We start from the raw sequence: 16,774 nt of genomic DNA on the forward strand, positions 1-16,774 counted from the left end.
TTTTCTATTGTTGCTGAAGCATCATACATTCATCTCCCAGTACGCATAAGGGAAACATATATACAAGCATATAGACGTGCAGACTAAAGGCTTTAAGTATACATATAAGCATATAGACGTGCATGACTAAAGGGTTTAAGTATACGAAAACTTACCTTCGCAGCTTCAAGATGCTTTTCCCTCCTCTCTTCTGGGATTAAATTTCCTTTTTCTTCTCCTTTTCTCCGTGAGGTCTGTTCTCCCAGAAATGGATGATCCTCCTCTCCGTCCCCTCTGTAAGGTCTGTGATGAAACATATTTAAAGAACACCAAACTTGCTGCACTGTCTTTCAGGAGCCCGACACATCCCCTGAGACATCTTCCTTAATCCGGATTCTCTTGTTTTATCTTCTGTACCAGGGAGTGCAGGACGCCGTACGGAAGGACGCCCACAGTAGAACGTCCGCCCAGAGCTGGACGTTCGCCCAAGAGTAGGACGTTCGCCCAAGAGCTGGACGTCCGCCCAAGGAGTGGACGTTCGCCCAAGAGCTGGACGTTCGCCCAAGAGCTGGACGTTCGCCCAAGAGTAGGACGTTCGCCCAAGAGCTGGACGTCCGCCCAAGGAGTGGACGTTCGCCCAAGAGCTGGACGTTCGCCCAAGAATTGGACGTTCGCCCAAGAGCTGGACGTCCGCCCAAGGAGTAGGACGTTCGCCCAAGAGCTGGACGTCCGCCCAAGGAGTGGACGTTCGCCCAAGAGCTGGACGCCCACCTAGGGTAACATCCCTGACCGACCATCATTCCCAACCGACGCACTTTATTGATTACACGGTTATACGCTAATGACACGTTAAAGTCCTAAATAAAGATTAAGGCATTATTGGGCCGTTCCCAGGCCCCCAAAAGGTAAAAGCCCATTTACAATCAGTATAAATAAAGGTCTCAGGTATGATTTCTGGACAGATTGCTTAGAACGCAACACATGCATGCATTATAGAACGCCCTGTCATATTACTGACTTGAGCGTCGGAGTGCCTTTAGCAGGTACCCGGCCCCTCCCCAGCTTGGAGCAAGGAGCAGCGCCTGGAACAGGAGGGCGTCCGCCCGGCTTGGAGCATGGAGCAGCGCCTGGAACAAGAGGGTGACCGCCCGGCTTGGAGTGAGGAACAACGTTCGTCCATCACGACACCGTCCGCCCGGTCTGCATCAGCTAGAGAGAAGTGTCCGCCCGTTTCCAACGTTCGTGATCGCTCATCCGCCCGGCTCCAACGTTCGCCATCAGTCGTACGTTCGCAAAAGTGTGTTTTAACAGGGTCCGCTCGGATTCAGTCGAAACATCTTCTTTTGTTTTTTCTTTTGACAACTTTCCAGGAAAAGTGTGTTTTTTCTTTTGACAACTTTCGAAACATCTTATTTTTATTTATTTATTTATTTTTTTTTACATTTTTTATTTTACAGTCCTGATGAAAATAAAATAAATCTATTAGCCAATCCGGACGAAATTGGGTGTTGACAATCACAGATGTATATTATGTTCCAGAACTTAGAACCAATATTCTAAGTTTAGGCCAACTTCAAGAGAAAGGTTTGGTTGTATTGATTCAAAATGACTCCTTTAAAATTTTCCATCCAAATCGTGGATTACTTCTTCACTCTAGCATGAAAGGAAATAGGATGTTTTATGTAACGTCCTCAATGAATCCTCGTGAATCATAGTGTCTTCATGTAGATGAATCTTCTGAACAAGAAGTACAACTTTGGCATAAAAGGTTTGCTCATTTGAACTTTCAGGGACTTTGCACACTTGCCAACAAGCAATTGGTCACCGGCCTTCCACCTCTAAAGGCGTCCAAAGAAACATGCACCTCGTGTCTCATTGGAAAACAACATAGGAACACCATACCAACACAAAGTCCTTGGAGAGCGTTGAAGAAACTCCAACTAATTCATGCTGATGTGTGTGGTCCCATTTCACCCTCGTCTCATAGCAACAAGAAGTACGTTCTAAGTTTCATTGATGATTACTCTCGTAAAACATGGGTTTACTTTCTACATGCAAAATCTGAAACATTTAGTGCATTCAAAAGCTTTAAAGCCCATGTGGAAAAAGAAGCCAACGCTTCCATTATCTGTTTAAGAACTGACAGAGGTGGTGAATTTACCTCTGAGGAATTTGAAAATTACTGCAATCATCAAGGGATTTCAAGACAAAAGACCACAGCTTACACTCCACAACAAAACGGAGTTGCAGAAAGAAAGAACCGCACTATCTTGAATGCAGTTCGAGCAGTTTTACATGAGAAATATGTTCCAAAGTCATATTGGCCTGATGCTGTCCGGTGGTGCGTTCACGTCCAAAATCGAAGACCATCATCGACAATAGATCACCAAACACCAGAAGCACTTTGGAGTGGAGTCAAACTATACAATCCTGCTAACAATAAAGTCATCATAAGCAGAGATGTAGTGTTTGAGGAGGACAAAAGCTGGAATTGGCATGGCAATGCAAAGGATGATACTCGTGAAAGTGAAACTCCGGTCCTAGAAGAGACACCAGTAGACTCTTTCCCACACGAACTTCCAGTCAGTCATGACACCAGTTCAGATCCACTAATTAATTCTGATTCAGACTTAGAATCTCATCATCCTCCAACTGAAGGGAGGGCAAGAAGACAGAGGCGACCACCTGCATGGATGACCGATTATGAAACGAACCTCTCGATAGCAGAAGAAGAGAGTTTACTAGCCATGATGATGTGCGAGCCTGAAGATCCTCTCTCATTTGAAGAAGCCCATACAAATTCAAAATGGAGAGATGCAATGAATGCTGAAATCGAAGCAATAGAAAGAAATAACACTTGGGAACTCGTAGATCTTCCAAAAGAAGCCACACCTATCGGTGTAAAGTGGATATTTAAGACCAAACTCAATGAAAGAGGTCTGATAGAGAAATACAAGGCCAGATTGGTTGCTAAAGGTTATGCTCAAAGATTTGGAATCGACTATACTGAAGTTTTTGCCCCAGTCGCTCGACTTGATACAGTGCGAGTCTTACTAGCCTTGGCAGCCCAAGAAACATGGGAAGTCTTCCAACTTGATGTAAAGAGTGCATTCTTGCATGGTGAACTTCAAGAAGAAGTGTTTGTTCAGCAACCTGAAGGGTTTATCAAAAGGGGTAGAGAAAATCAAGTGTATCATCTCAAGAAAGCTCTATATGGGCTTAAACAAGCTCCACGAGCTTGGTATAGCAGGATTGAAGCATATTTTGCAAAAGAGCACTTTGATCGGTGCTCCAGTGAACTGTCACGCCCCATTAAATCCACTGCTGAATCACCACTCTGCTTCCATTACCGCCGGGACACGTGTTCAGTGCCATTAATGACACGCACGTACTCAATTGCATGCGCCGTGCCATGTGTCCTGAGTATTTGGAAATCTACCAACGAGCCGTGCATGTGCGCCACTTGTCAAAGTGGAAGTTTCTGAAACCAGTAGTGGAACGCAGGTGTCGTGTAGAGGGACGCTCGTCCGTCTGACAGTGGGATTTTGAACAAAAGTGACTTTTCTAGAAAATCTCCCACTCTCTCTCACGCGCACCTTCTTCCCTTCCAAACTCAGAATCTCCATTTCTCCTCCTTCTCTCTAGAGCCCTTCTCCTTCTCTCTACCATAACTCACTTTCTTATTCTCCGATCCAATTTCAGAAACCGTAGAGGAGATCCAGACGTCCTGAGCTTTCCATCAAACCGAACCATTCTCAGTTCTGGTAAGTTCGCTTGGACGTTCGTCTCTGGAATTTCTGCAAACCGTACTCATCTGCATGCATGGGCGTGAACTCAGTCCTTTCGTTTTCTTTTGTAAATTTTAGTTGAAGAGTTTAAGAGGAACGTTGAGAATAGAAAGTCACTTTGGACGAGTAGAAACCACTCATCTTAGAACGTTCGCTACGAAATCCGGGTAAGGGAAGCTTATTGTGATTTAATTTATACTGTGTGTTGTATGCATGTTCGGTATGGATGGTATGCATGAATTGTATGCTGATGTATTAGTTATGAACGATCGCTGTTACACTGAATGAATGTGGTATGCATTGGGTGATTCGTATGCTGATGGTTGCTTGGTATGAATGATCAATGAGAATCTTATAAAGTATGTAATTTGATATTTTGATACGATGTATAAAGTATGAACTGAAATATGATAATATGAATTCTGTAATGTATGAGATTTAAGGTGGAGATAGATTATAAGATATGAATCATATGAAAAATCTGGGCAAAATTAATAGTTCTTACTTTGATAAAGCACGCTCGTCATCGAACGGTCTTCTACCGTTCGGTTTTCCCTGACAATGATTTAGAGTGGAAATTCTTTCATTTGGAAAGGATTCGTCTTAAGAACGAGCGTCCCCCTTTGAAATGTTATTTGAGCGTTCGTCCTAATAGCGCTCGGTTTATACCCAGCGTTCGTCTTAAGTAACGCTCGGTCTTACACTGAGCGTTCGTCCTTAATAGCGCTCGGTCTTGAAACGAGCGTTCGTCCTTAATAGCGCTCGGTCTTGAAACGAGCGTTCGTTCTTAATAGCGCTCGGTCTTGAAACGAGCGTTCGTTCTTAATAGCGCTCGGTCTTGAAACGAGCGTTCGTTCTTAATAGCGCTCGGTCTTGAAACGAGCGTTCTTTCTTAATAGCGCTCGGTATTGAAATGAGCGTTCGACCTAAGTGGCGCTCGGTCTCAGACCGAACGCTCGTCCATTTCCGTAAAGTGTAACGAGTGAGTATAGCGCTCGTCCTGAATTTCCAATAAGCGTTCGTCCTAAATTTTAAATAGCGTTCGTCCAAAATATTTATTGACGTTCGTCCAAGTCTTCGGTGACGTTCGTCCAAAGATTTATTCAACGCCTACTTTCACGCTCGGTCATTGACGGGCGGTCGTCCCCTAAATTAAATTGTGTTCGGTTTATCTTACTCAACCAAGTTGTAAGGTATCTATCCATTGGATTCTTTCCAGAGTCATTAAACTTAAATTATTCTAAGTACTTTCCGATCGTAATAGGGTTAGTTCATTTAACTAATTCAAAGAAGTCTTTCTCGGTCTTGTCCTCGACGTTCGTCCTCGTTATGAAGAGGAGTGAACGTTCGTCATTTTAAGAGAGTGGAACATAGAATGAAAATGTATTTAAAAGGATGAATTAAGATGTGCGAACACCATGAGAATTGAAATTGTGATTGAAGATATTGAACGAGCGTTCCAGGGTGGAACGACTCTTGACTGGATATTGATATTTGTAGTATGAACGTGGTAAGCTTAGATGGTGATCCATCCTGATATTCCGTGAGTGCTCGTTCTCAAGTAGAGAGGAGTAGGTCATGCGTGGGAATGGCAGGAGGTCTAGTCCATAACTGTAACTTGGACAAAAAGACTAACCTCATGTGGCTACTGATGAGCATTCCAGTTACCCCACCTGAGTGCACGGACGCCTTAGCTACACAGGTTTCATACAGTCCGGACGGTCGGTCTAGTATCAGGATTTTTGGTTGAGTTAATGTATGATTTGAATGCATGTGGTATGAATAAATTGATATATTTGATATGTATGAACTGTATGTTTGACTTGAATTAAATTCAATAAGCTTACCCTTGCATTTTCCATTGTGTTGTCTGGTCTATGTATATCCGTCTTGTCAAATGCAATGATCATCCGTGTGGATGTGAGCAGAGGGAGATGCTTCTCTGGAGCAAACGCTTGAAGAAGGATTCCTTGCTGAAGAAAATCTGGTAGAAGTTGAAGTGAAGGCCGAACAGTGAGCGTTCGGTTCTAGTTAGTGTAGTTAGAGTAGCGAGCGGCTGTGAGCGAGCGCTCTTTTATGGTTGGTTTATAGTTGGACGTTCGGTATTTGTTTTGTAAACCGTTCGTCCTTATCTTTGGTGAACGCTCGTTAAATTATTGTACATTTACGGCCGTTCGGCCTCTTTCGTTATTGTCGCTCCCTGTGTATTAAAACTGTTTTGGGTTATTGATACGTGTAATTATTCTAAGTATATAGTTGATGACTGTATAATTTTGGGATGTTACATTATTGGTATCAGAGCAGTTTTGTTCTCTTAAGAATGCTGTAGGTTATGAGTGCATTGCGTTTTTGCTGTGTGCTTATCGTGTGTTTAATAAGTTACTGTTTTAACTATTAGACATTTCTAACGTTCGTTTTCTCTGGTACAGAAAACGATGGCACCTAGACTCCCTCCTCCACCCCAACCTAACGAGCCTGATGCGTCCAACAAAGCTAGGTTGTTGGAGACAGTAATAGACCGCTTACAGCAGCAGAACACTACACTGATGGAACAAAATGCCACTCTAATGCAGCAGAATCAGAGTGCCATGCAGAGTTTGGAAGCTTCACGTGCCAACTCTGAAACTACACAAAGACAACTGATGGAGATCTTAGCAGCGACTAGGCATCATTCAGGGGCGTCTTCTTCCAACGCTGCCCCGCCTACTGCCGAATGGAGCTTGGAGAGTTTCCTCCAACACCATCCTGCTAAATTCAGTGGGAAGGGTCTCCCCGACGAAGCGGATCAGTGGTTGAGGGATATAGAGAAGATCTTCAATGCCAAACGATGCCCTGATGAAAACAGGTTGGCGTACGCTGAGTATTTACTGACTGGAGAAGCGAGCCATTGGTGGTCGAGCGCTAGAGCTATTCTTACGGACGCGCAACAACCGATCACCTGGGAAGTATTTAGAAACAAATTTTATGAGGAATACTTCCCTGACAGCGTGCGGTTTGCAAAGGAGGTGGAATTCCTACAACTGGTTCAAGGAAATATGTCCGTCTCGGAGTACACCAATAAATTCAAACATCTCGTCAGATTCAATACTATGGCCACAAGTGAAGTGTGGCAGTGTAGAAAATTTGAGAACGGATTGAGGAGTGATCTCAAGGTTTTAATTTCCAGTCTATGTATCCGGACGTTCCCAGCCATGGTTGAGAGGGCTAAGGTACTTGAGAAAAATATGGCTGAGGCGGAACAACAGAAGAAACAACAGGCGTCGAGAGGACCGGTTATGTCGAGACCCAATGTGAATAGGAACAGGACCCCATACGCTCGTCCAGCCCAGTCGAGTGGTTCACAATCTATGGTAGTTACTGAGGTATGTCAAAGGTACCATTAAGTACGGTATTCTATACCAAAGGGGAGGAAAAACTGAAATCACAGCCTATAGTGACAGTAACTATGCTGGGGATTTAGATGATAGACGAAACACTTTTGGGGCAGTATTCATAATAGGATCAGGGGCTGTATCATGGGCTTCGAAAAAGTAGTCAGTAGTTAGCTTATCAACTACAGAGGCAGAATATATAGCTGCAGCAGCATGTGCTTGTCAATGTATTTTGCTTCACAGAATTCTAGAACATATTGGGATTGAAAGAAAGGAACCAATCACAATTCTATGCGATAACAACTCTACTATTCAGCTGTCCAAAAATCTTGTCTTTCATGGACGTAGTAAGCACATTGCAGTAAAATTTGACTTTCTTAGAGATCTCGTAAATGATCACATTGTTCAATTGAAATATTGCAATACTCAGGAACAGGTGGTAGATATAATGACTAAGGCGGTGAAGCTTGAACAATTTGAAAAACTTCGACAAATGCTTGGAGTAGTTGATATTACTACATTAAGCTAGAGCTTAAGGGACGAATTGTTGAATTATTATTTGTTTTTTAAATAAAGCCCTATTTCTAAGGGTTGAACTAGTCTATTAGCTATTATTTCGATGTACGTGACTACTTTTTAGCCATTTACTTACATTCAATTTTTATCTGTAAAGGTTTATAAAAAGTCGTGCTCTTTCAATTGAAAAAGATTAGGAGAATTATCCATTCACAAACAGTGTGTGCAGGCAGTAGTCTGTGTAGTTAACATCTTCATCTCCTCTCCAACCCAACAATCCTGCAAACCCAAAGCCAAAGCCAAAGCGTTTCGTGAAAAATCAAAGTCCAGATTCAATCCTCAACGACCCGCTTCTCAACGCCGCCATCTCCGTCCTCCCCTCCAACTACAACTTCGATATTCACAAGTCTGTTTGGCGCGTGCTCTCCACGGGCGCCAAGCGCGTCGCCCTCCAGTTTCCCAAGGGCCTCCTTATGTACTCTCTTTCCCTCTCATACATCTTCACCACCTTTGCCGCCGTCACCCATTGCTACATCCTCGGCGACGTAACCTATGGCGCCTGCTGCGTCGACGACTTCTGCGCCGCCGCCCTCAGTGCCGACCTCCTCATCCACTACGGACACAGCTGCCTCGTCCCCATCGATGCCACTACGATCCCCTGCCTCTACGTTTTCGTCGACATCAAGATCGACGTCCCCGACTTCGTCGACACCGTCAGGTTGAACCTTGAATGCCGCCCCAAACACTCGTTGTCGCTGGGACAATTCAATTCGCCTCAGCGATTCGCGCTGCGAAGCCCCAATTGGAGGAGTTAGGGTTTAGGGTTTTGGTTCCTCAGTCGAAGCCGCTTTCCGCGGGTGAGGTTCTGGGTTGCACGACGCCCAGGGTCTCGGCGAATTCGCTTGGTTGTGGCGTTGGTGAAAGCGTTTTGGTGTTTGTGGCGGATGGAAGGTTTCATTTGGTGGCGTTCATGATTGCAAATCCGGGGATTAGGGCATTCAAGTATGACCCTTACATGGGGAAGTTGTTTTTGAGGAATACGATCACGTGGGTATGAAGCGGTCGAGGAAAAATGCGATTTTGAAAGCGAGGGAGGCTCGGAGTTGGGGTGTGGTTTTTGGGACTCTTGGGAGACAAGGGAATCCAAGGATTTTGGAGAGGTTGGAGAAGAAGATGAAGGAAAGAGGGTTGGATTACACTGTGGTTTTGATGTCGGAGTTAAGTCCTGGGAGGGTTGCTCTGTTTGAGGATTCTGTGAACGCCTGGATTCAGATTGCGTGTCCGAGGTTGTCCATTGACTGGGGTGAGGCATTTGTAAAACTGGTGCTTACTTCGTTTGAGGCAGAGGTTGCTCTAGGAGTGATACCTGGGTGGTGGGAGAAGAATGAAGTTTGTGAAGATGGTGTGGGTTGTTGTAAGAGGAGTGGTGCTTGCTGTGAGGGGGATGCAAAGGGAGGGGAAGATTTTGGTGGAGATTATCCAGTGGATTACTATGCTCAAGATGGTGGCGGGTGGAATTCATCTTATGTGAAGAAGTCTACTCGTCTTGCCAGGAGAGTTTCAGTCTCCTCTGATGCTGGTGCTGCCATTTCGCAATAGTCTTAGATTTCGCAACAGTCCAAGGTTTTCAAAACACAATTAGGACTCTGAGTATGTCAAGGTTTCTGCAGTTTTTCTGACACGACAAAGCAAGCAAAACTACGGCACCATTGACTTTGTTTGATCATATTTTCTTGGAATATCAAAGATACAGTGACAACCACAATTTAAAACTTTGGTTATAACAATTTGCTTGGAAAGGGTAGCGTCAATATGGTCTATTGTTTTCTTTTGTTTTTAGCTTTGTCTTATTCAGGATAAATTTTGTTGGATGAATGTTTAGGGGAGGAGAAGAAAACATGCTGCAGTTCTTTGGTCTGATATGAGACTGAAGAGGATAGAATATGATAAGCGCAAAGTCTTAAATTACCTGGTGGGGAAAGTTGTGATGCTTCATTTTTTGAACGTTTTGGCAGTCAGTGATTTGTGATTGAGAATGTAGGAGTACACGGGTAATGACAACACTATGGCTGTAGAAGCAAAAGGAGACATTCGAGTTTGTATTAATGGTTGCTCACATATCATCACAGATGTATATTATGTTCCAGAACTTAGAACCAATATTCTAAGTTTAGGCCAACTCCAAGAGAAAGGTTTGGCTGTATTGATTCAAAATGACTCTTGTAAAATTTTCCATCCAGATCGTGGATTACTTCTTCACTCTAGCATGAAAGGAAATAGGATGTTTTATCTAATGTCCTCAATGAATCCTCGTGAATCACAGTGTCTTCATGTAGATAAATCTTCTGAACAAGAAGTACAACTTTGGCATAAAAGGTTTGCTCATCTGAACTTTCAGGGACTTTGCACACTTGCCAACAAGCAATTGGTCACCGGCCTTCCACCTCTAAAGGCGTCCAAAGAAACATGCACCTCGTGTCTCATTGGAAAACAACATAGGAACACCATACCAACACAAAGTCCTTGGAGAGCGTTGAAGAAACTCCAACTAATTCATGCTGATGTGTGTGGTCCCATTTCACCCTCGTCTCATAGCAACAAGAAGTACGTTCTAAGTTTCATTGATGATTACTCTCGTAAAACATGGGTTTACTTTCTACATGCAAAATCTGAAACATTTAGTGCATTCAAAAGCTTTAAAGCCCGTGTGGAGAAAGAAGCCAACGCTTCCATTATCTGTTTAAGAACTGACAGAGGTGGTGAATTTACCTCTGAGGAATTTGAAAATTACTGCAATCATCAAGGGATTTCAAGACAAAAGGCCACGGCTTACACTCCACAACAAAACAGAGTTGCAGAAAGAAAGAACCGCACTATCTTGATTACAGTTCGAGCAGTTTTACATGAGAAATGTGTTCCAAAGTCATATTGGCCTGATGCTGTCCGGTGGTGCATTCACGTCCAAAATCGAAGTCCATCATCGACAATAGATCACCAAACACCAGAAGCACTTTGGAGTGGAGTCAAACCACATGTTGGCTACTTTCGAATATTTGGTTGCATTGGCCACGTTCATATTCCAGATCAAAAGCGCAACAAATTAGATGATAAAAGTCAACCGTGTATACTGTTGGGGATAAGTGAAGAATCAAAAGCTTACAAACTATACAATCCTGCTAACAATAAAGTCATCATAAGCAGGGATGTAGTGTTTGAGGAGGACAAAAGAAAGGAACCAATCACAATTCTAGAACATATTGGGATTGAAAGAAAGGAACCAATCACAATTCTATGCGATAACAACTCTACTATTCAGCTGTCCAAAAATCTTGTCTTTCATGGATGTAGTAAGCACATTGTAGTAAAATTTCACTTTCTTAGAGATCTCGTGAACGATCACATTGTTCAATTGAAATATTGCAATACTCAGGAACAGGTGGTAGGTATAACGACTAAGGCGGTGAAGCTTGAACAATTTGAAAAACTTTGACAAATGCTTGGAGTAGTTGATATTACTACATTAAGCTAGAGCTTAAGAGAGGGATTGTTGAATTATTATTTGTTTTTTAAATAAAGCCCTATTTCTAAGGGTTGAACTAGTCTATTAGCTATTATTTTGATGTACGTGACTACTTTTTAGCCATTTACTTAGATTCAATTTTTATCTGTAAAGGTTTATAAAAAGTCGTGCTCTTTCAATTGAAAAAGATTAGGAAAATTATCCATTCACAAACAGTGTGTGCAGGCTGTAGTCTGTGTAGTTAACATCTTCATCTCCTCTCCAACCCAATAATCCTGCAAACCAAAAGCCAAAGCCAAAGCGTTTCGTGAAAAATCAAATTCTAGATTCAATCCTCAACGACCCGCTTCTCAACGCCGCCATCTCCGTCCTCCCCTCCAACTACAACTTCGAGATTCACAAGTCCGTTTGGCGCGTGTTCTCCACGGGCAGCAAGCGCGTCGCCCTCCAGTTTCCCGAGGGCCTCCTTATGTACTCTCTTTCCCTCTCATACATCTTCACCACCTTTGCCGCCGTCACCCATTGCTACATCCTCGGCGACGTAACCTATGGCGCCTGCTACGTCGACGACTTCTCCGCCGCCACCCTCAGTGCCGACCTCCTCATCCACTACGGACACAGCTGCCTCGTCCCCATCGATGCCACTACGATCCCCTGCCTCTACGTTTTCGTCGACCTCAAGATCGACGTCTCCCACTTCGTCGACACCGTCAGGTTGAACCTTGAATCCCGCCCCAAACACTTGTTGTCGCTGGGACAATTCAATTCTCCTCAGCGATTCGCGCTGCGAAGCCCCAATTGGAGGAGTTAGGGTTTAGGGTTTTGGTTCCTCAGTCGAAGCCGCTTTCCGCGGGTGAGGTTTTGGGTTGCACGACGCCCAGGGTCTCGGCGAATTCCCTTGGTTGTGGCGTTGGTGAAAGCGTTTTGGTGTTTGTGGCGGATGGAAGGTTTCATTTGGTGGCGTTCATGATTGCAAATCCAGGGATTAGGGCATTCAGGTATGACCCTTACATGGGGAAGTTTTTTTTTAGGAATACGATCACGTGGGTATGAAGCGGTCGAGGAAAAATGCAATTTTGAAAGCGAGGGAGGCTCGGAGTTGGGGTGTGGTTTTTGGGACTCTTGGGAGACAAGGGAATCCAAGGATTTTGGAGAGGTTGGAGAAGAAGATGAAGGAGAGAGGGTTGGATTACACTGTGGTTTTGATGTCGGAGTTAAGTCCTGAGAGGGTTGCTCTGTTTGAGGATTCTGTGGACGCCTGGATTCAGATTGCGTGTCCGAGGTTGTCCATTGACTGGGGTGAGGCATTTGTAAAACCGATGCTTACTTCGTTTGAGGCAGAGGTTGCTCTAGGAGTGATACCTGGGTGGTGGGAGAAGAATGAAGTTTGTGAAGATGGTGTGGGTTGTTGTAAGAGGAGTGGTGCTTGCTGTGAGGGGGATGCAAAGGGAGGGGAAGATTTTGGTGGAGATTATCCAATGGATTACTATGCTCAAGATGGTGGCGAGTGGAATTCATCTTATGTGAAGAAGTCTACTCGTCTTGCCAGGAGAGTTTCAGTCTCCTCTGATGCTGGTGCTGCCATTTCGCAATAGTCTTAGATTTCGCAACAGTCCAAGGTTTTCAAAACACAGTTAGGACTCTGAGTATGTCAAGGTTTCTGCAGTTTTTCTGACACGACAAAGCAAGCAAAACTATGGCAACATTGACTTTGTTTGATCATATTTTCTTGGAATATCAAAGATACAGTGACAACCACAATTTAAAACTTTGGTTATAACAATTTGCTTGGAAAGGGTAGCGTCAATATGGTCTATTGTTTTCTTTTGTTTTTAGCTTTGTCTTATTTAGGATAAATTTTGTTGGATGAATGTTTGGGGGAGGAGAAGAAAACATGCTGCAGTTCTTTGGTCTGATATGAGACTGAAGAGGATAGAATATGATAAGCGCAAAGTCTTAAATTACCTGGTGGGGAAAGTTGTGATGCTTCATTTTTTGAACGTTTTGGCAGTCAGTGATTTGTGATTGAGAATGTAGGAGTACACGGGGAGGTAAAAGTATGGTTTTTGCTTTAGGTGATTATTTTGTACATAGCAAATCATACTAACAGGGGTTAAGTTGGGGATATCAGATATCAGTCTCTAATGACATATTTTGCAAGTTTTTAGGGCATTTTTAGCTCTATCTACCCTGGATTTTAAGTTTCAATTCATGTTTAGGCCTAAGAGCTTTTGCTTGCACAAGGGTGCCCTGTGTTATGGGGTATAATAGACTTGAGTGATTTGAAATGGCATATTAATTTTAGCTTTCTAATTTTACCATTATAAACTCTTGAATTTGACCGATTATAATTAAGGTGAAAGTCGAAAAAGGCTAGCAAGGGTGATAAACTTTTCCCGATCTAAAGCTAATGGATACACTAACTTTCTTAGGACTTAAAAACTCACAAGGAATAAAGTTACAAACTTCAAAACTATGAACTCCCTTACCATTTTTACCATACAACTAATTTATTTTTTCTTGAAAACTTAGTGAAACGTTTAGTATTTCATTGACTAAATCTCTGAAATACAAATTATTTCTATAAACGAAAATAAATAAGAAAAAAGAGAGAGAAAATATAATTAAAATATTAAGTTCCTATTAATGATTGAAAGGATAAAAATTAATTGGGTTAAATATATTTTTAGTCCCTAAATTATTGGTCGTTTCTAGTTTTAGTCCCTCTTTCAAAATAAGGTACAATTTGGTCCTCATTCTTTTCGAAACTTTGGTTTTAGTCCTCGAAAACTAACGCCGTTAAAAATGTGCTGATGTGTCTAACGTCTCTGTTCACGTGTAATTGCTTTTTTGCTTTGATTTTGGTTCGTGGTTCATCTGCGCGTGCATTTTTGTGTTGAGATAGCATCGACTGCTATTGACTTTGCTAGTTGAGCAGCATTCATATTTTCTTCCGTCACTTCAACAGAAGGATCTCCCATCTGCAATAGCAATACAGCTTAAATTACAGAGTTGCTGAAACGTGGAAGGCATTGTAGTGAGTCCATACGCACAAATCATACACAATATATAATACTTTTTGAGTAGGGTCATTATCGGGTTCAACAACATCGGCATTATCCAACTCTATATCAGATTCTACAAGGTCGTCTTGAGTAGATAAAGGAGGGTCTGGCTTCTCCTCATAAGAATCACCTGGTTCCTGCATAAGTTGAGTGAGTAATAAAAAACGGAGATTCCAAAATTGATTCAGAAAATATGAAAAGGAGAGGGGAGGCTCACCATTTTGGGTTGGGGAGAGATACGAGCACCGAGGCTGCAGTAGAGGGAGAGTGTGAGCGAGTGAGCGAGAATTGGAAGAAAGAGATGAAAAATGGGAAGAAAGCGAAACCTGAGGAGATAAGAAATTACACGTGGACAGAGACGTTAGACACGTCAATACATTTTTAACGGCGTTAGTTTTCGATGACTAAAACCAAAGTTTCGAAAAAAATAAGGATCAAATTGTACCTTATTTTGAAAGAGGGACTAAAACCAGAAACGACCAATAATTTAGGGACTAAAAACATATTTAATCCAAATGAATTTGATAGGATCACCTAATGATACTTTTCTACCAAATTGGAATGAATGAGATAGAAGTTCTCTCTACCTCTCATCTTAAAAAAAGTTATAGTAATTTTTGTAAAACAACAAATGATTTTAATATTAGTTTAAAACATTATTTATATTTTTAATTAATATCGAAATTTTTTTTTGATTGTGATTTTCATTGGACCATATTTTTTTGTTTTAAATAAATAAAAGGGAAATTTCATTTTTTTTTTCTTTTTATATATCTTTTCAAACTTATATTGTGAAACCCTAAATAATTAGTAGTAGTAATTCCCTGTCATCATAATTAATCCGCACCACAATCAACGCTTATTCTCATCAAAAAACCCACTTTCAAAAGCTGATAAACCCCTCTGCAGTGCACTGGAACCAAGCCCCCATAATTCTCTGAAACCGCTCCACGTCACACGCACTCAGTGCATTAAAAACGCACAAATCCTTGCATGCAAGCACGCCACGTGTTGCGGAAGAAGCTTCCTAATCAGAGGTTGGTGTGCAGGTGTCGGCTTGAGACACGTTCGTTCAAACGAACAAGAAATTAACAAAACTTAAGTTTCAGAAAAACCCTTTCACCTGCACTCACTCATCTTCTTCCTCCGAATTCACCCTTTCATCTCCTCCAACTTCTCTCTAAGAACTCCCAAGCTTCTCTCTTCTGTAACTTACCAAAGCTTACTCCTAATCATTTCAGATACTGCAGAACCGTTCCCTGCACCGTGAGCAGCATTCTGAACCGAACAGAACCAAGATCTGGACTGGTAAGCTCTCGAACCCTAGAAATCCCTTTTCTAAGTTGCATGCAGACCTTAATACAGCTGCATGTTAGAATATACTCTAAGTCTCCTACGTTCTTTCTGGATAGAGTTAGTGAAACGCTTGAGAAAGCACGTTGCGGGTAGGAAATTTTATTTGGACAAGTTAACAAGTGTTTGCATAGGGAGTTCACTGCTAGACCAGGTAAGGGAAGCTTATAATTTTTAATTGATACTTGTATGTTGTGTAAGCTGAATTGCATGTGATAGAAGCATGATGTTTGAGCTGTATGGAGAACCACTGTTATGGATTGTGATTCTGATTTTTGATTTATCTGTCATGAACGAGCACTGTTGACTGCATTATATATGTTTGGGTGGTTTGAAACTGCATGTTGGTTTGATTCGTATGAGTGATGGATGAATATGGTAATGTATGAGTTCTTAATAGGTTGATTGTTGAATGGAAATTAATCTGTAAGTAGAATTTATAAAGTTTAAAGATTTAAGAATTTTTTAAGTATAAAGTATATGCTGAGATGTTGAAATCTGGAAATTTGTTAAGTTTGAGAAATCTGAAAACCCAAATTATTCCCTTGATAATTGACGCTCGTCACTGTACGGTCTTAGACTGTTCGGTTTTTCTTTAAAACAACTTAGAATGGAATTCCTTCATTTGGAAAGAATTCTGCTCGAGAGCGAGCGTCCCCAGTTGATGGTCTGAGCGTTCGTCTAGCTCAGCAGTATTTAAATATTTAAAACTTTATGAATAAATAACGCTCGGTCTTATACCGAAGCGTTCGTCCTAAATAGCGTTCGTCCTTATAGTGAACGTTCGTCTTTGATAGCGTTCGTCCTTACGGTGATCGTTCGTCTTTGATAGCGTTCGTCCTTATGTCGAGCGTTCGTCCTTCTTAGCGTTCGGCCTTATGACGAGCGTTCGTCCTTCATAGCGTTCGGCCTTATGTCGAACGTCCGTTCTAAATCTCGCTAGGTCTCCTACCTCGCGTTCGTACTAATTGAAAATTCAATTGATGAAATAGCGTTCGTTCCAATATTGAAATATTCATCCTCTTACGTTCGTTCCATTCCTGGAATTTGTTTTTCATATGTAAATCTCTTGAAAGATAATTCTAAGTGTTCTTGACCCTCCATTGTACATTAAATCTGGTTCAAGTGTCTATCATGATTATTTTCTAAGTGCCAGTACGTTTTAAGTCGAGCCAGTTCATT

General features: G+C 42.1%; 2 pseudogenes; both read left to right on the plus strand.

Moving 5' to 3' along the window:
• Positions 1-247: 247 nt before the first annotated feature.
• On the plus strand, positions 248-9,253 carry LOC148206067 (uncharacterized; annotated as a pseudogene).
• Positions 9,254-9,719: 466 nt separating this feature from the next.
• On the plus strand, positions 9,720-12,769 carry LOC148206068 (uncharacterized; annotated as a pseudogene).
• Positions 12,770-16,774: the final 4,005 nt, after the last annotated feature.

This window comes from Vigna umbellata, chromosome 1 (assembly GCF_029865625.1).
Source record: "Vigna umbellata cultivar VRB3 chromosome 1, Vumbellata_1.0, whole genome shotgun sequence".
Lineage (NCBI taxonomy): Eukaryota > Viridiplantae > Streptophyta > Magnoliopsida > Fabales > Fabaceae > Vigna > Vigna umbellata.